The sequence below is a fragment of the Atractosteus spatula genome (genome assembly GCF_055471065.1).
Source record: "Atractosteus spatula isolate fAtrSpa1 chromosome 10 unlocalized genomic scaffold, fAtrSpa1.hap1 SUPER_10_unloc_9, whole genome shotgun sequence".
NCBI classification, from domain to species: domain Eukaryota; kingdom Metazoa; phylum Chordata; class Actinopteri; order Semionotiformes; family Lepisosteidae; genus Atractosteus; species Atractosteus spatula.
The window spans coordinates 523,946-540,835 of record NW_028296629.1 but is presented as its reverse complement, the minus strand read 5'-3'; the positions used below and the strand labels follow the sequence as shown (position 1 = coordinate 540,835).

General features: G+C 40.0%; 2 non-coding genes across 2 annotated transcripts; both read left to right on the top strand.

Moving 5' to 3' along the window:
- The first annotated feature begins 653 nt into the window (after positions 1-653).
- On the top strand, positions 654-725 carry trnaa-cgc (transfer RNA alanine (anticodon CGC)). Its single transcript has one exon. It is a non-coding gene; the product is annotated as a tRNA-Ala (tRNA).
- A 4,123-nt stretch (positions 726-4,848) lies between these two features.
- Positions 4,849-4,922, top strand: trnan-guu (transfer RNA asparagine (anticodon GUU)). The gene has a single exon. It is a non-coding gene; the product is annotated as a tRNA-Asn (tRNA).
- The last annotated feature ends 11,968 nt before the right edge of the window (positions 4,923-16,890 follow it).

Sequence of the window (16,890 nt, the reverse complement as noted above, 5' to 3'; positions counted from 1 at the left end):
CTGTGATGAGGTGTTGTTTCTGTCTCTTAAAGTTTAAGAGTCTGCTCCTTTCTTCCTGGTATAGAAATAACATGTTCCATCTTTGTTTACAAACACCACTGTAAATTATTTGTCCATCTCTAAAGCCTGTGTGTATTGACAAGGCAATTCAAAAGCATATATTAAATAAGAAAACGATCCTTCTTGTTACCATTCACGTGGTTGGAGCGTTGTTTCGCCCTTTAACGTTCTTTTAAAATATTTACAAACAGGGCTTTATCACTGGAGTTGTGTGCATCGGTCCATGAACATCAACTGTACTGGTGTTTTTCTATGCGTAATTTAATCGCAAGCACTTAAAAGATGCAAAAAGGTTTCAAAGAAAACATAATTGAAAGACAATCGAGTAAGGAGGTAGAAAAACGCACCCCCCCCGTTGAAGAATCAACCACCGTCGCCCATGTGACTGGATATAAAAATAAATTATTCATTTTGCCTAGTCTCTGGAAGCTTCGATGCGATTATTTTCCCTTCCTTATTTCTTCATTCCCATTAATTTACTTTGTAGTAGAAGAAACGCGAAAGTGGGAAACTGCAGGCATTCTTCGTGAAGGGTGGATTGTGTTCAGTGAACATATGAACATCTTTACGTCAGTTCCACGATCGGCACCCTAGGGGATGTAGCTCAGTGGTAGAGCGCATGCTTCGCATGTATGAGGTCCCGGGTTCAATCCCTGGCATCTCCAGGTGTCTTATATTACTGTGCTCACATCACAGTCTTCTGTGGAGTGAGAACTCTTTGCTCGTGTTCATAGAGAGACAGGTTTACACAATTAATTTCAGTCACACACGAAGTGCTACAGTGTTGCTCTGCTGTTTTAAATGTACCTCCAAAGCATTTCGTTCTGTTAACTACCAAATGATTTGAACTAATTTAATGTCATATTCAGAAAATCCAGAGAAGGTCATCAGACTTTTAGTGGCTGTTGAAGAAAACACCTGTTGAATCTCACCAGGGATTTCTTGAGAGATCATTCAGCGAGCGAGTCCTCCCTCTGGACTCCAAACATTTTGGGTTAAACTGTTATTCACATACTCTAACGAAGAGAAACGTTAGTGTCTTCCGGTGTGTGAGGCCATTTCTCAAAAAAAAAGTTATATAAATTGAATTGTTCTACTTTTTAGGCTTGCATAGTCTTATTAATATTTCAGTTAAATTTTAACTGTAGTTTTTTTCTGTAGTAACATCAGTTGATATTAATATTAGTCCTGATTTATATGTTTTTGTCATGGTTGATCTTAAGTAATTTTGTAATTAGTTTCAGTTTTGAAAAATCGCGCAGAGAAGGTACCAAAACTGGTAATGTTCATATAATGTGTAATGCATTAGCAGCATTTTGGGTTGAAAACAAAAAGTATATCTTGGTATGAATCCTAACACATCATAGGCAGCGTTCTAGGACTTCTCGCTTCAGATAAAGTTGTCAATACATCATAGATTTCTACTCAATCAATATCAGCAGTTTTATCGGTACCGAACGCTAGATATAGATCCTGGCAATACTTCGTGAGATCATTGTAAGAAAATCCAAAATACTACGGAAGGAATCAAATTTATACGTTTCTTTGGATCGAGAAGATGATCATTATGAGACTCAAAACATGCCTGTCTTTTCTTTTTTCGAGGACAAATGGATTATTGAGGTGTAAAGATGGGTTCAAAACCAAAATCACCTGCAATCGCTGCTGTTTCTTCAAATCCTTCAACTGATCATCGATATCGAGGAATAATATATAGTTTCTTCAAATCCTTCAACTAATCATCGACATAGAGAAATAATATTATACAAATTGTGGTTTTCTGTTAATTGCCAATTTGACTGTAATTACATCTTCGTTTACAGATGTCTTGCATGTATCACAAGGTATAATAGTCGTCGTGCGTCCTCAGTTAAAATGTTTTAAAAAGTACGACAAAAGTACAACATTTATGGTTACATCCATATTAAAATGAAGGTAAATATACCAAGATATTAAAATACAATTGTACAGTCCTAACTTAATAATGCCTGTGAAGTTTTCCAACAAATCCGAACTGTAATTTTGAAATATTATAGCTGAGAATGAAAAGAGAGTACAAAGATCAAATTCAATGAGTGAAAATGCACCAGTAGTTCTCTAAACTGAGTTTCTTCCCTGAAATGACTCGCTTGCGAAGCACCAAGCAGCCTTGAACGGATCGCGGAAATCAAGTATACAGTACAGATGGATTCAGAGTGTGCTTTCCAACTTTTGTGCAACATTTTCCTTTGATAGGGCAGAGTTGTCTTCACAATCTGGGTTAAATAAAAAGGAGTGACGACAGTGTTAAACAGCTTTCCTTCTTGGGGAACAACGGTTGTGTTCCATATTTCTAATTATTTTGGTTTCAAGATCGCAATTTAGTGTGAAACATAAAAGCCAGCTGGATAAGCTTTATTAATTTCCCTCACGGGATCAATAAAGTATCTATCTATAAATCTCTTACACGTCATTTACAATGGCCTTTCAACTAATAGCCGGTGCCGGGATCAAACTCTAGCTGTTCGTACAGTACGAGTTGCGTAAGGCTCTGTAACGCGCAGATGAGAAACTAACCTCTGCTTCTTCATTATATACACAGCGAGCTATATACGCGGGCTTACTGCCTCCTACGGGCTCTGTATTTGATTGCGGTACAAGACCGGCCGTGGAGATAAAGTGAGACGGGTGTGTACATTAAAAGGCTCATAGCGTCCCTGGGAGGGCTCAAACCACCACCCTTTTGGTTAACAACCGAACCACAAAGACTCATGTACAGCTTAACACTTCTCGGTCTCGGTGAAAGTGATACACTCCGTAAAATTTCCAGAGATTCATTTATTTTTAAATGAAAATCACCAACAGCGGCCGAGATCTACTGGAGTTTTTTCATTCTATACTGCGGTTTCTGAAGGGTACCCTGTGAAAATACGAGTTTTGACGAGAAGGGATGGACATATAAGGTCAAAAGGCTTGGGGAATTGAACTTTAAGGTGAAGACTGCGGTCAGACGTGCTACCGTTGCACCATGGGGTACTTAATTTAAAAAAATAGGAAAAAAAAATCAGTGTTCCTGGATCTGTAATTGAGAACAACACCTGCACAAGAGTTGCGCAGGAAGAATAAAATGTGGTCTGGGAAGAAGAGTCTCTTCGGAAGAGCGGCGCTCTTAACGGATTTTTTTTTGTGAAGCTGATTTGTCTCCTTTGGGGAATTCAAAGGCGCTGACAGGTATGACCTCGTGGCGCAACGGTAGCGCGTCTGATTCCAGATCAGAAAGCTGCGTGTCAGCTATTGGTTTTTCAGGTTCTGCTGGTCCTGAACACGGAATTCACACCATGCAGTTGAGTTCTATCTGTACACCACATAGATAATCTAAACAAAATAGAGCAGTACAGGACACGCAGTGTGGAGCTCACACAGCGAATAGCCTTGAACACAAGAGAAAAGGCACCGTTCACATCTGCTAAACATCACGTCCAACTTTAGAGACAGCTGCATCAGAGAATGGAATCCCGGAAGTTTCAGATAACCTTTTTTAATACAGGTTCAAGCAAACCTGAAAGTAAATGAGTTTCCGGACACTTTTGTTTTATTAAAAAAGTGTCTGAAGCCTGAAAATGTAATTTGAAAAAAAAAACGCTATTGGACATTAGCAGGTGCTTTTTGTAACGATTTGCTATTTCATGCTGGAAAACAAAGGAAACAGACCCAACGTTTGCTTTCAGGTGCGGTTCATTACATAATAGACATCTATTACTGAGGAGCTTGAATATAATTTACACGAGCCAGGTAGAAGTCGAACCTACAATCTTATGATCCGAAATCAGACGCGTTATTTACTAAACCGCTGGCATTTCACATAACCTGAATTCCCCCATAGTGTGCTCAGCGCCGCTACTAGTAATGCACCGCTCCGTTTAAAATTTCAAAGTGAGAAACATGTGTTTTCTGATTTTTATGAGTTTTAAAATATAATCTCTTTAAATATGACAAGGGTTTTATGTTTCGCACTGAAATTCCGATTGATTGAGAATTCAGAGAAAGACTGTTTTCTTCCACAACACCGTATAATTATCACATCCACCAGACTCTCCAACCTCTCCAGACCTTGCTGGGTGAGCATTTGCTCCGATAAATTAGGTCACGTATCATGTTAAATCATTTCTTCTCATCACATTTCCTGGTGCACGTTTTCTCTATGAAAAAAAGTACATTTTTCCCTTGCACGATTTTTCTTTTTTATCAAAGCTTACAGAAAGAAAAAAGAAGAAGAAATAGTGTCGCAAAAGAACTCTGTCGCCCTTGGGAGATGTCAAACGCATTGGACATGAAAAATGCCAGATTAAAGCCAGTTCTCTTCGTTTCTCAGTGTCGGGGCTGCTATGTAAAGGAGGCAATTTGCTCTGAGAGCAGGTTCAGCGCTTACTGAACGCAGATGTCTCAGAGCGGTGTGTCCAATTGGCTGTAAAAGGTGATGGTTATCCTGTCACCGTAGCTTAGTTGGTTAAAGCGCCTCTTTATTAAACAAAAAAAATGAAATTCAAATCCCCGCCGTGTCTTTCTTCCTTTCTTGTAGTACAGAACGTACCATTTTGGGCACTCACAAAGGGCTTGTTTTCGTTAAATGCATGTGTTCATTTCCTTTCTGGAAAACTTATTTTTGATGAAATTCACACAGCTTGCGGAAAATGAAATCCAATTCTTGGTTATCAGTGCAGAAGAAATATTACCGGCTGGCAAAATAAACGGTTAGAGATTTTTTTTTTAACCGGGAATTTGTGATTCGAGAGAACAACCTACAAGTCAGTCTCTGTGGCGCAATCGGTTAGCGCATTCGGTTGTTAACCGAAAGGTTGGTGGTTCGATTCCACCCAGGGACGAGTTTCTTTGGCGATGTAAATATTGTCTTCGGTCGATTGGATTTCTCAGCGAAACCATAGCCATTTTAATATTTGCAACAAATGCGAGTGTTTAACACGTGTCAGGATCACCAGGAAATGTCCAATAATGCCCAACATCGTAACTCCCCAGAAAACCATATTCACCCAAGAAAAATGATCGTCGAATCGTCATTTATACTCCAGTTGAATCCTCTGCTGAAATATTTTAAAAATACAATGCAGGTTTGTTTGAGAACTTGACAAGCATTGTTACGATAGCACTGTGCAGTTGGATTTTGATATTTTGACATATTTACCTTAAATTTAAACATAAATACTATATAGTCTATTGTAATTTTAAAATATGTTAGCTGAGGATGCAAAGGGTTGAAAGGGAAAGGTCAGAGGGTATAGTAACAACAAGGTTAGGATTGGTGGAGGTGGTAGGGGTGTTGATGGTTTTTCTCTGTAGAGGATGATTGAATGTTTTATCCTTCTCTGAAGTGAGAAACTGGAAGAGTTGGGAGTTGAGAGATCTGATGAGGTTATATATTAAAGGAAGTTGATGTGGAGCTGTTAGCAGTAAAAATTACTTAATGTCTTTGATGTTGTCATCAAAGATAAACTGTAGTCAGCAAAGATAAAAAGAAAATTATCTTTGCTTACTGCCCTGTCTTTCTCACACCTGAAGAAGGCTCCACAGCCGAAATGTGATTCTTTTCTTCTCTTTTCAGCAGGAATAGTCCTTTACTTGTTCCTTTGCAGCCTACGCATGCTGACGCAGCTACTCACCTGATATTTAACATTCCTATAATCACAAATATGAATACCACTGTGGGTATTTTTTCCATGATTATTTATTCTGTCATTGAAGCATATTTTATATCATACCGAAGTGTCATAATCACTGAATTTTTTTTTTTCATTTAGAAAATAAGAAAATGATAAATCACTATGAATTGCATTTAGCCTGTTCTGATCTAGATATTCTATATACTTTAACATGCCATGTTCACAATGTCACAACTCAGAAATGCAACAGTGAAGTGTTGTAATAACAAATGTACATACTGTTGGTGACATTGAGATGTTTTGGTAATGAGGAAGGAGGGACATGCAATGTTCACAGGATCAAATTTAAAAAACAATACAGTAAAATTTATTGTACTTCAGGATTATGAGAGCCTGTTACATTGTGTCTCACACCTCAGTGTCAGAATTTTGAGACGTTTTATAACCAGGGGGAAAACACTTTAACCAAATCAGCCAAGGTGCTGTCAGAGTATTAACATCATGTCTGCGTCGGTGATTACAGCTGACTATCGCTGGAGGACAGTTCACTGTGAACAAGTCAGCCTGCATAATGAGGGGGAAGAGACTGACCTCTGTGATGCACTATAGAGTTACACTAACATTCTATCAACTGTTCTATGCTGCATTCTACCCTAGTGGTAAATATTGGTTTCCGTGCGTGTAATATTCCTTTTTTTGTCAAATATTTTCAAGCACAAAGTTTGCTGTTGAAAATAAGCCTTGTGGTTCTCAATGTTGTGATCCTTTTCCCCCAGTGTCACCCAAATTGATACATTGTGCTTTGGCAATTCTTCAGGCTATATTGTTTAGAGGAGCTCAGTTGAATTAGTTTGCGTAGATAAAGTATTTCTTTTCCCTTTAATCCTTTACAACATATTACAGTTTCAATACATTGTATCTTTCTTCCTACTAATTGTAGCGGCAATGCTTGTTAATAAGACAGAATTAAGTGTTGCTGTGCTTTCCCAAATAAGGCCCCATCTCTCTGTTCATCTCTGTGGTGCAGCCACAGAGAAACTATTCATGCAGGCTGATTTAAGGTTTCTTTGATAAGGGACAGCTCCCAAATGGGGATGCACTTAGCTAAGCCTGGCTATCATGATCAATGGTCATCCATTGGCGCCTATCTGTCTAGGGAGTGCCAGATGGACATCTGGACTGCATTCCTAAGTGTCAGGAGTAAGTGACTCATATCTCACCTTGATCAACCAATCAGGGACTGGTAGGGCTGAGTAACCCACGTGGGATTCTGATGCCCATGGAACTTTCAGCCAATGAACGAGCTGAAGTTCCTCCAGGTAAAAACAGGCAACACAGAGCTCCCAGAAGGAGAATTTCTAAGGAGAATTCCAGGGGTGCGAGACTATTCTAAAGAATTCCAGGGAAGGACAGCCCAGGAGCAGAAAGGCTCCCAAGGGCAGGACATTCTCGCAGCGCGCCTCCTGACCATCCTGAGACATTTTCAATACATTCTACTGAATCTTTCTTCCTACTAATTGTCATCATTTTTTTCTGGCTTGATCTTGTAATCAGAGATTTCAGAATATTCCTTAAAAACTAGTAAAAGAAGAGGGACAGATTCGTGCACACTAAAAAATATGAAAGGGTAGCAGGACACAGTAACCACCAAACATCTTATAGATTATGAATGTGCCTGAATTTTTTCAGTGATTTAGAGGGTTCTGCCATTTTAGATGTTATACTGTTCCTGTGTGATGTATCAAATGTGTTATTTAAATCTCCAGTCATTACTATATCAGTCTGAAGGCCTTGCAGTATAGATTGCAATTCATCCAAAAATGCCGTTTCCCACTGGTGATACACACAAGGAAATTCATGTACATTTCCCCCCCAAATCAACCAATTTAAAATCAAATACCTCCCTCCTCATCTGCAGGTGGAGATATTAATGTCCAGAAGAAATACAGGTTTAAAAGTCAGGAGCATTGATAGTCCTATTTTAAAATTATGCTAAAATGCTCACAATATATTTAAAAAGTTCTGTAAAATGCAAAAATAATTAAAAAATATTAAAATATGGTTAAAAGAAATGATACACAGTTATAAAGCTCAGGAATGATCAATTTGAAGTTACAATCCACTTACAATATGCCATTATTACAATTGGCCCAGTGGGCAAAAGATGTAGAATATACTTCTATTAAACACATACCTTAGACATATAAATGTGGTCCGTAATTCGTCTAGAAAGAAATTCTAATATATCGTTATATGTCAATTATACATCTAAGATTATATGTTCATTATACATAAATGGTTGGAGTTCTATTATACGGATAACTTTAGAGGACTATTGTACATATGTTTAAAGGTCTATTATACATCAAAGATAGATTTTATAGGCATAGAAACTAGTAAATCAAGCCAATGATTTGGTTTAGAAATTTATTCTGAAAATATACAATCATTCACACCTGAAAAATATGTAGTTCAAATTATACATTATATACAATATTGTAATCAACATATGGCTAATTATAAAAAAACACAACTAATAAACTTTAGCTACAAATTCTTGTAACATGGCAATATATATAGTAAAGACAAACACAAACTAATTACCTGAACATGCTAATATTTAACTCAAAAACACATTTCAATTCAAATGTAAATTTTGAAGCTTATAACTTCTATATTTCCAAGAAAATATTATTACAATGTGAAGTTAAGACCAACTTTTGCTGTTCACCATTTGCAAAGACCTCTAGAATTGTCCTAACAGTTAAAACCAGCAACTTATCATTTCCAGTGTCCAGACTTCCAGGCCCCCTGCCTTGCATACGCAATCTACAAACAAAGCATTGTGTGCTCCTTTATTTCTTTTTCTGTTGTTGTTGGGTGGGACTTCAGCACTGCAGCTAGGAGAAAATTTTATAATATTAGTACTCAAATAAATGATGATTATCTCTTCTATAAATATCTATAAACTAAATTTTGTGGATATTTTAACTTGATCAAAGTACAAATGTAACGTAAAAACATCTTAAAAATCAATAAGCAATACCTTGACAACATTGTGAACACACTCCCTCTGACATCACTGCCACCTACTCTCCAAAGTTGGTTTATTTGGAAATAATATTATATTTGAAACAATATTAGAAGCTTTTTTTACTATTGGATCTTCATTAATCAACTAATCAGACATACACATAACCCATGACCACTCAATGGAACGAACACATTTTCACATATTAACTGCACTTTTCTGCAGTATTTGCTCAGTCTTAGAATACAAAGTGACCATATTTCAAAGTTAAATTGTAGTAACATTTTAGAACATAGAACATTATGTAAAACACTTTATTTTGGCATTAAAAGATAAGTAATATTATACATTATAAACTAAAAATAAGAAATTATGCCAGAGATGGATCCTATTAATCAGATGTTGGCTGTCAAATTTTGACCCATCTGTAACCTAGAATACTAGTGAATATTTTCTACACCACAGAGAGAATATACAGTAATATTATACCAGCAGCAAAGACTCGCTTGTGTGTACAGAACTCATCCATTGTGCTTAGCCTCTTGATGTGGAACTGGGAGTCCAACAGTTCTGTACACCTTCCCACACGCCTCAGTTCATCTCTGATCTCTATCAGGAGACCCAATACCCACTTCTGAAACTCTGAAATAATTCACATTTTGTATTAACATTTGAAAGGAATTGGATCAGGATTTTCTTACACTATTATTATATTAGCATTACTGTAGTGTTGCTAATGTGCTACATGCAATTTATAATCTTACAAATTTTAAGTTCCCACATTTGTAGTTGATTTTAAGTGATCTTCACCTTCAAACTATTTTAGGTGCCATTTATTGCTTATTAAAGTACTATTTTTAATCAAAATAATATTCAGTAAGACCAGTAAGTAGTATAAAGCGACACCTTTCGTCAAACATTTTGACAGGTACCATGCCCCCCATTTCAGCCAATGGGAGGCCGTGGTTGGCGGATGTTCCGCCCCCTTTTCAACCAATGGTGTGTTGCTATGGTCGGATGTCCCGCCCTCCACCGGAGCTAATGATTTATAAATAAGTGTATGAAAGCACGTATTAGCGATGAGGGTTGGAAGGCGATCATATCTGCCGCGGGGTTGAGCGCGCTCTATTATAACTCTAGGGAATTGGGGAGTTACGGTGACGTGGGAAGTCTGGCGAGAGCCACGAGTTCCCGGGGTGTGAGCGCCAGTCGCGGCCGGGTGTCAGACTGGTTGTCCGGCCAGCTGGCTTATACGCTGCACAAGCAGGCGCACCTGAGCTTTAAGAGAAACAGGACGCTGGTACCCGAAATGGACTGGCAGTGGCAGGCCGACTTGGTGGACATGAGAGACTACAGTGAGTTCAACGATGGTTCCTGTTACATCTTATCACGTATGAACATGTTGTCTAAATATGCCTGGGCCATGCCACTGAAAAGTCTGGAGGGGGCGGTTACAAGCGCTTTCCGAAATATACTTCAAGAGGGTCGTACTCCTAAAAAGCTACAAATGGACGAGGGAAAAGAATTTCTTAACAGGACCTTCCAAAATTTTCTCAAATGTGAGAATATTGAACATTTCGTTACGGCCAGCGATGTGAAGGTTAGTGTCATAGAGAGTTTTAACAGAACTATTAAAACTTGGATTTTTCCGCAGCACGTTTCATTTCATGCATGAGCTGATCGATGTTGCAGTAGTACCCTCCAGGTAAGGTACGTGTCCATATAGTCTCATTGCTGACAAACAGAAAATCTTCATCTTGATCAAACGTGTTTAGCGTATGCGGATAGTGCAGCTCGACCAGACCCACTTCCCAGTTCCTGTCCAGGTCAATCGCCTTTGCTAGATACTCTGTGAAGTACGTGCTGGTGTTCTTTGGAAACATTTTTGAGGATGAATTACTGGCCAGCGTAACATTGAAGCCATTGGGGTTCATTTTTCAGTACCTCTATATGTCTCTGACCTCGGAAGCCTTTACCCAACTATTGAATTTATCGCTCCAGCCTCGCCACTTTACCAAAAGCTGTTTGTTTTTACCACGCTCCCTGGCTGTTAAAATCTTTTGGATGCGATAGACGCTTTCAGCAGTGGGGTTTATCTTCTGTAGCTCTCCCGCGTAGAAGGAGCCCTTAATGTCATCGCCTGCGTAGTCCTGCAGTTTGTAATAGGGTTTCAGAGCCGGGGTCCGCTCTTTGACACTGAAAATTTCATCTGTGAAGGTCTGTTCATACCCCTTCTCAAACACTCCCTTTATTTTGGACACCCGCACATGATCACCACATTAAATGAAAACTTTGACGGTTTTCGCTTAAAGTGTTCGCCACAGACAGTTCTCCACATCTCAAAGGAGTTGTCAGTCGTAACAGAAGCCGGGGTTCGTTTAATAGTCGTGTGGTAACTATGATTATAAAAGTAAATAAGATCAGACAGATCGGCAATATATCGAAGTGTTTTTGTGTGTCAGGTACCTCCACATTTTTGTTTTAATAGTTCTGATAAACCTCTCTATCACACTACTGCTCGGTGGGGGAAGGCGGGACATCCGCCCTATAACAACACACCATTGGTTGAAAAGGGGGCGGGACATGGGGCTTTAAAGTTTTGACAGACGCTGCACACCACAGTGGGGCAGACTTGAGTTTTTCAAGTAGCTCTCGGTTACCAGCGTTGGCTAGCAAGGTGCCTGGTACATTGATTGTGAACATATCCCAACCCCTGTGAACACATCCCAACCTTTTAGCTTCTTACCGGCCGCAACTGATTGCTGTTGTGTGAGAGCTCTGACAAGATCAATCATGTGAGAGCCCTCAACGGGTGCCCCCTTGTACACAAATTTTCCTTTTTAATTCCAGGCTATTAATGGTTTATTGCGTGCCATAGTCTTTAACAATATCTCGGCATTTCTCTGGAACCACTGAGACGCGCTGTCGGTCGATGACGGCTGTTGTGGTAACGCGTGTAATAGATCGGCGGGTGCATTTTCGGGTAGTACAACAGTTAAAGTCCCCTCTTCAGAAACCTCCTGGCGTACTAATGTCAAATACCGTTGTAACACCTGACTATACAATTTCACTTTTTCATATTCAGGCAGATGCGAGTTCTGAAAAATGTCTCTCATTTCGTCATCCAACCTGCGGGTTGTTATTTTTCTCACATCGCTTTCGTTGCCGGACCGGTCTTGGAGTCGATCGAGCTGTTTCTGAGGTACAAGGTACATTTTTTTTCAGTGTGGTCCATTATCGGTGTTGTAGAAGCTCCGTAATCAATGGTACTGCAATACTCAACAGTGTCCCGATAATAGTGCCGGACTGGTTCACCAAGAGTCTCTTTCCTTTAAGAGAAAGACCCTTTTGACTAAAAGTCTTTAAAAGCTTATGCGTTCTCTTCAGGGTCCCAAACTGCTTAGCAGGCTTAGCTATTGCCTGTACAAGATCATCTGAAGCCCTACAGAGAATAGCTTTCCGGTGACTGGGGCTGGCTTTTACCAGAAAATGTAAGTGTCAGGTTTCTCCAAACGCGTGAAGACATGACGACGGCCCGAACGTGTTTTTTCTACTGAGTCTATGGTTGCGAGATCACCGACTTTTAGATTCTTTAAATACATAAGCCGCGGGTTCATCTGGGGGGAAAAGACCTGTTCACAAGCGATAGTCATCTGGGGTGTCGGCATTTAAATCCACCAACAAGTAACCGAAAGGTTTTTTAGTAGCGTCATCGAACGCTTTACCGGGGTACATCTGCCAGGACAGGGTTGTAATCTGTAGTTTATCTCTAGGGTTTTTAAACAGCACCATGTACTTTGTATTTAACGCTATGGTTCTACTTTTCCGGCCTTGACAAAACACATTTTGGACGATATACATGATGCTGAGGTTTCGGTGGTGTACGTATTTGGTAAAAGGTTTTTCTATCTCATTATTTTCACACGCAGACTCCATCAAATCATCAACTATAATCAAATTTACTCTATCCGGTGGCAGTAGCTGGTCGTCGGAAAACAACGTCGGTAGCCCTTCTATAAACTGAATGTATGGAAATTTCACAAGCAACTCAGCGTATAGAGGTTGCCAGCAGCTGTAACACCAGACTATGTTTTCGGGTTTACGAGTCATAATGGTATCACCGTTCTCCAAGAGTTATTTTATAAAATAACTTTCACCGCAATTCGAGGGTCTGGACAAAATGCATGAAAAAGTGTTTTAACCCGACATCCATCGTGTTAATATCCGTAGGGCAACGATGTCAAATTTTCTTGCACCACCTGCTTGTCGTACACCACCTTCTGGGTTTTCATTAAGGTCCGGGTCTCACTGCGCCAATCCTTTTTAACACGCACGATCATCGGCTGTTGAATAGAAATGTTTAAATTCCCGGCACTCTGCATAAGGGTTAACGCCATAGTCAAAAACCAAGTCCCGCAAACTCTCAAAGTTAACTTTTTCACAATTGTTCACATTGAGTGTAATGCCTTTCACCTTTAAACAGGCTTTCCCACCAGACAGCTTGTACCCGTATGACTTGGGTCCTGTTGACACAAACTCAGTGATGTGTTGTCCAGCATCGACTTCGCTGGTCAGCTCACCCAAATAGTCACCCAGCCCCGGATTCCACTCACCCTCCCGGCTCACAAAGATAACGGAATCTGTGTCGTGGTACAGACAGCGGCCTTGCAAAGCATTTAGCAGGTTGTATAACTCCAAGCGGGCATAGGCTGATGTAAAGCTAGCGATGAAAATGTTAGTGTTTGAATGGCCCGTATAGTGGTGTTTAGTGTGTTTCCACGTAACACAGACTGTGTCTTCATCGATAAACTCGCAGGCTGACACCTCATGATATGCCGTAAATAAGTACCTGAACAATTCATCGAAGTTTCTCACAATGGTGGTCTGTGGTAAATTGTCTCTTTGCCCATACTTGCCCCACAAACTGGCAATTTTTGAAAGCTGTCTTTTGGCCGGATTCTTTTTAATGTTGCCGGGGTCCAGCCGGACACCCTCTTTTTCATAATATTCGCTGATATATCTTTGTTGTTTCGCGACATCTGTACACCACTCTGGAAACCCCAAAGCTACCTATTTCCCTTTCAGATGCAGTTTGATGTAGTCGGGGAAAAAAGATCGTGTGAGGCCTTTTTGAAATGCCAAATTTAGTAAATTTTACACACTCTATACCCCAGATCTAAGACCATCTGCAATTCAGGGGTGCACCAGACACCAGTCAAGGCGCGATCTTCATCACTGTGCTCGCAGGGAGTGGTCTGTTTTGTTTCAGCACACGTACGACACAGTGTGAAAAACAGTTTTTTGTCAATTTTGGTTGTAAGAACTGGAAAGTACAAACGTCTGGGTGGGTAAACTTTCACCTTCGCTAAACCGAAATACAGTTTTAAATCTCCAAAGTTGTAATTAATTATTCGGGGGTGCCCCAGTGGGTATTTTTAGTTTTGTTCACAAACGGATACAGACTGGTGAAATCATAGTAATGAATTTTTTCACCGGGCTGCGCTGTGTAATGCAAACAAATAGCATTTGTTCTCAACCCAAAAAGCGAATCGCGCGGTTGCAGAGGCTCTGGTAACTGCGCAGCTGTTAGAAATTTACCCAAGTCACCATTTTCAACTAGCATGTCTCTGAACTCGTGCTCCCACAAAACACGCACGTTAAAACCTCTCATTTTGAGAAAATTAATTTTCACCATCGTCTTTCTGTACAACCAACCAAAAGTAGTGTTTGTCAGCGGATTAAAATCGTTTTCACAATCACAAACGCCAATTACAGCATAACCATCCAGAAAATATGGACCAACCTTGAACTCACCGGCCATGGTTAACGCGTGTTGGATTTTAACGGGCTCTGTGTGTTCGATGTACATAAGCCATTGAATGCTGGGTGTAGAAAATCGTTTTTGCTGGCGGTGGTAATTTTCATGGGGTAGCAATGCTATCGTCTCTTCCTGTAAAAACGTAAGTCTGAACATGGCCATGCAGACACTAGCGATGGTCACAAACTGAAAGGGGTCGATGCACACAACGCAGGCGGCCCCTGACTCAGTCACGCGTGTCTGTCTGGTCATATTCTTGACCTCGTCCCGAAACCTGACACAGCCTTCTCTTAGAATTGCCACATCCAACTGGCAGTAACGTTTCAACTCTCTCTGTAAGTTAAACACACTTCCCTTGCATTCTTCATACCAAACCAAAAACTCGGCTTTCTCGCTCGGCAGCATGTAGTTAACGCCGTAAAGTTCTGGCGGCGGCATCGGTCCGACATAATTTTGGTTTTCTGAAGTGTTCATCAAGTGTGGAAAATGACCCTTACACCCGGGGAACCCCATGGCGGCCGGCAGTTTGCTTAATTTCATAGGCAGAAAGTTTAAAGAATCGATAAATCTGATGTTCAGAGCTTTTACGGTCATACACATTATCTTACCACCCTGATTAATTAGTTCAACGTCCATCTTTTCAGCTAACAACTGTCTGATCACTAGGTAATTGTCATATCCCTTGCCATTGTGCGATATGAACGTATGGTTTTTGAAACGTCTATCGATAAATTTACACACAAAATCCTTTAGACAAGTTTCACCATAAAATTCCCAGCTTCGTTTATAGTCAATATGAAGGGCGTGGACGTAATTTGGTATGTGTGTCCCCGTTTCTTGCATGCATTCAAAGTCGAAAAAAATGTACTTGTTTGAAATTTTGGGGTTGTCCAAAGGCAGTATGTAGCACAAATGTGTGTCAGGGTGTTGTTCACGTAGTTACAACGCGAGCACAGTTTCTCTTTACATTTGTGACTTGCGAGGTTATAAACCCCACATTTCTCACAAAAGACCCTGCGCTCGCACTTACTAACACCCGTCGCCGCATTCTGAAAGTGTCTCGCCAAACACTGAGAGCTACGACAAAAGACCTTACAGGCTGGGCAATTCAGAAATTCTGCATCAATTTCGCAACACTGGGGATCTAAACAGGTTTTCCAAGCTTTAACACAGGCGTGTGCGTTCTTGTGGCTATACGCCGCATGGCAGTTAGTGCAAAAATACGCCGCCCCCACAAAAGCTTTAATATTTAAAACCCCGTAAAAATGCTCTTCATGCAGTAGAACAAAAAGTATTTTAGAATTTGGTGGTGTGGGCCCCGTTGTAAAATATTTCCAATCACCCTGGTCATCGTACAAAATTTTAATGACCACCTTTAAGTGTTTTTCAAAAGCTGTAATGTCTGACAAACGAATTTTCTGATTCTCTAGAAAACCCAACTCTTTGTGCATTCGTTTAGCGCCCTGTAACATTTCCCCATCGGTACAACCTTCATTCAACAAACCGTACACACTCCCGGCGAAACACAGATTACCGCCCGTGTAATGTACAGATGCAGCCATTCAAAATGCGCGGTAAAAACCCGCGGTACAGTAACCTACCCACAAGCCACCGCAGGGCACCGCGGTAAGTGATTGGCTGGCCAAAATGACCGACAGGGGCACTCGTGGTGCATTGGTTGGTAGTGCAAAGATTTAATCATTTAATGTCTTTACTGTGCACATTTTAATCCGCTTAGTTTTGAATATTTATATGGATTTTACCACTAAAGGGAAATTTTAGTAGCTGAGCATAAAAAGAAGAGGAGCATAACGCATCTGAAGGTCATAAACGATATTAATTTAGGAACATAAACATTACTGTATGTATGTAAACTGTACTGTGTATGGCTGGTCTTGGTAGTTTAAAGAAAAAATACACACCAGTCTTCCATTTCTCCCTAAACATTTTAAGCATGAAAGTTTTATGAAACGGTACCCAAATATGCGATTGCTGTATAGAATGAATTTTAATTAAAAAAAATTATTTAACACGAACATTAAGCTGTTTACATCTTCCGCCTGAGAACAGTCACCCGTTGCTACCCAATGCAGAAACACAGCCACTAACTAGCAAAGAGAGGACATTAGCTACCCAATATGATAAAGAAATAAATGATTATTTTGTTTATTTCTTTTGCACATTTATTTGAACATTTCCATCGATTGTACAAGCACTTGGAAACTGTCCAATCCCTAGTTCATCAGGCATTTTACCGGTCTGGCGCCGGTCTGTGTCTTCCAGGATATAATGCCAGCGAACTCTTGTTTTTATGTCCACTATAACAG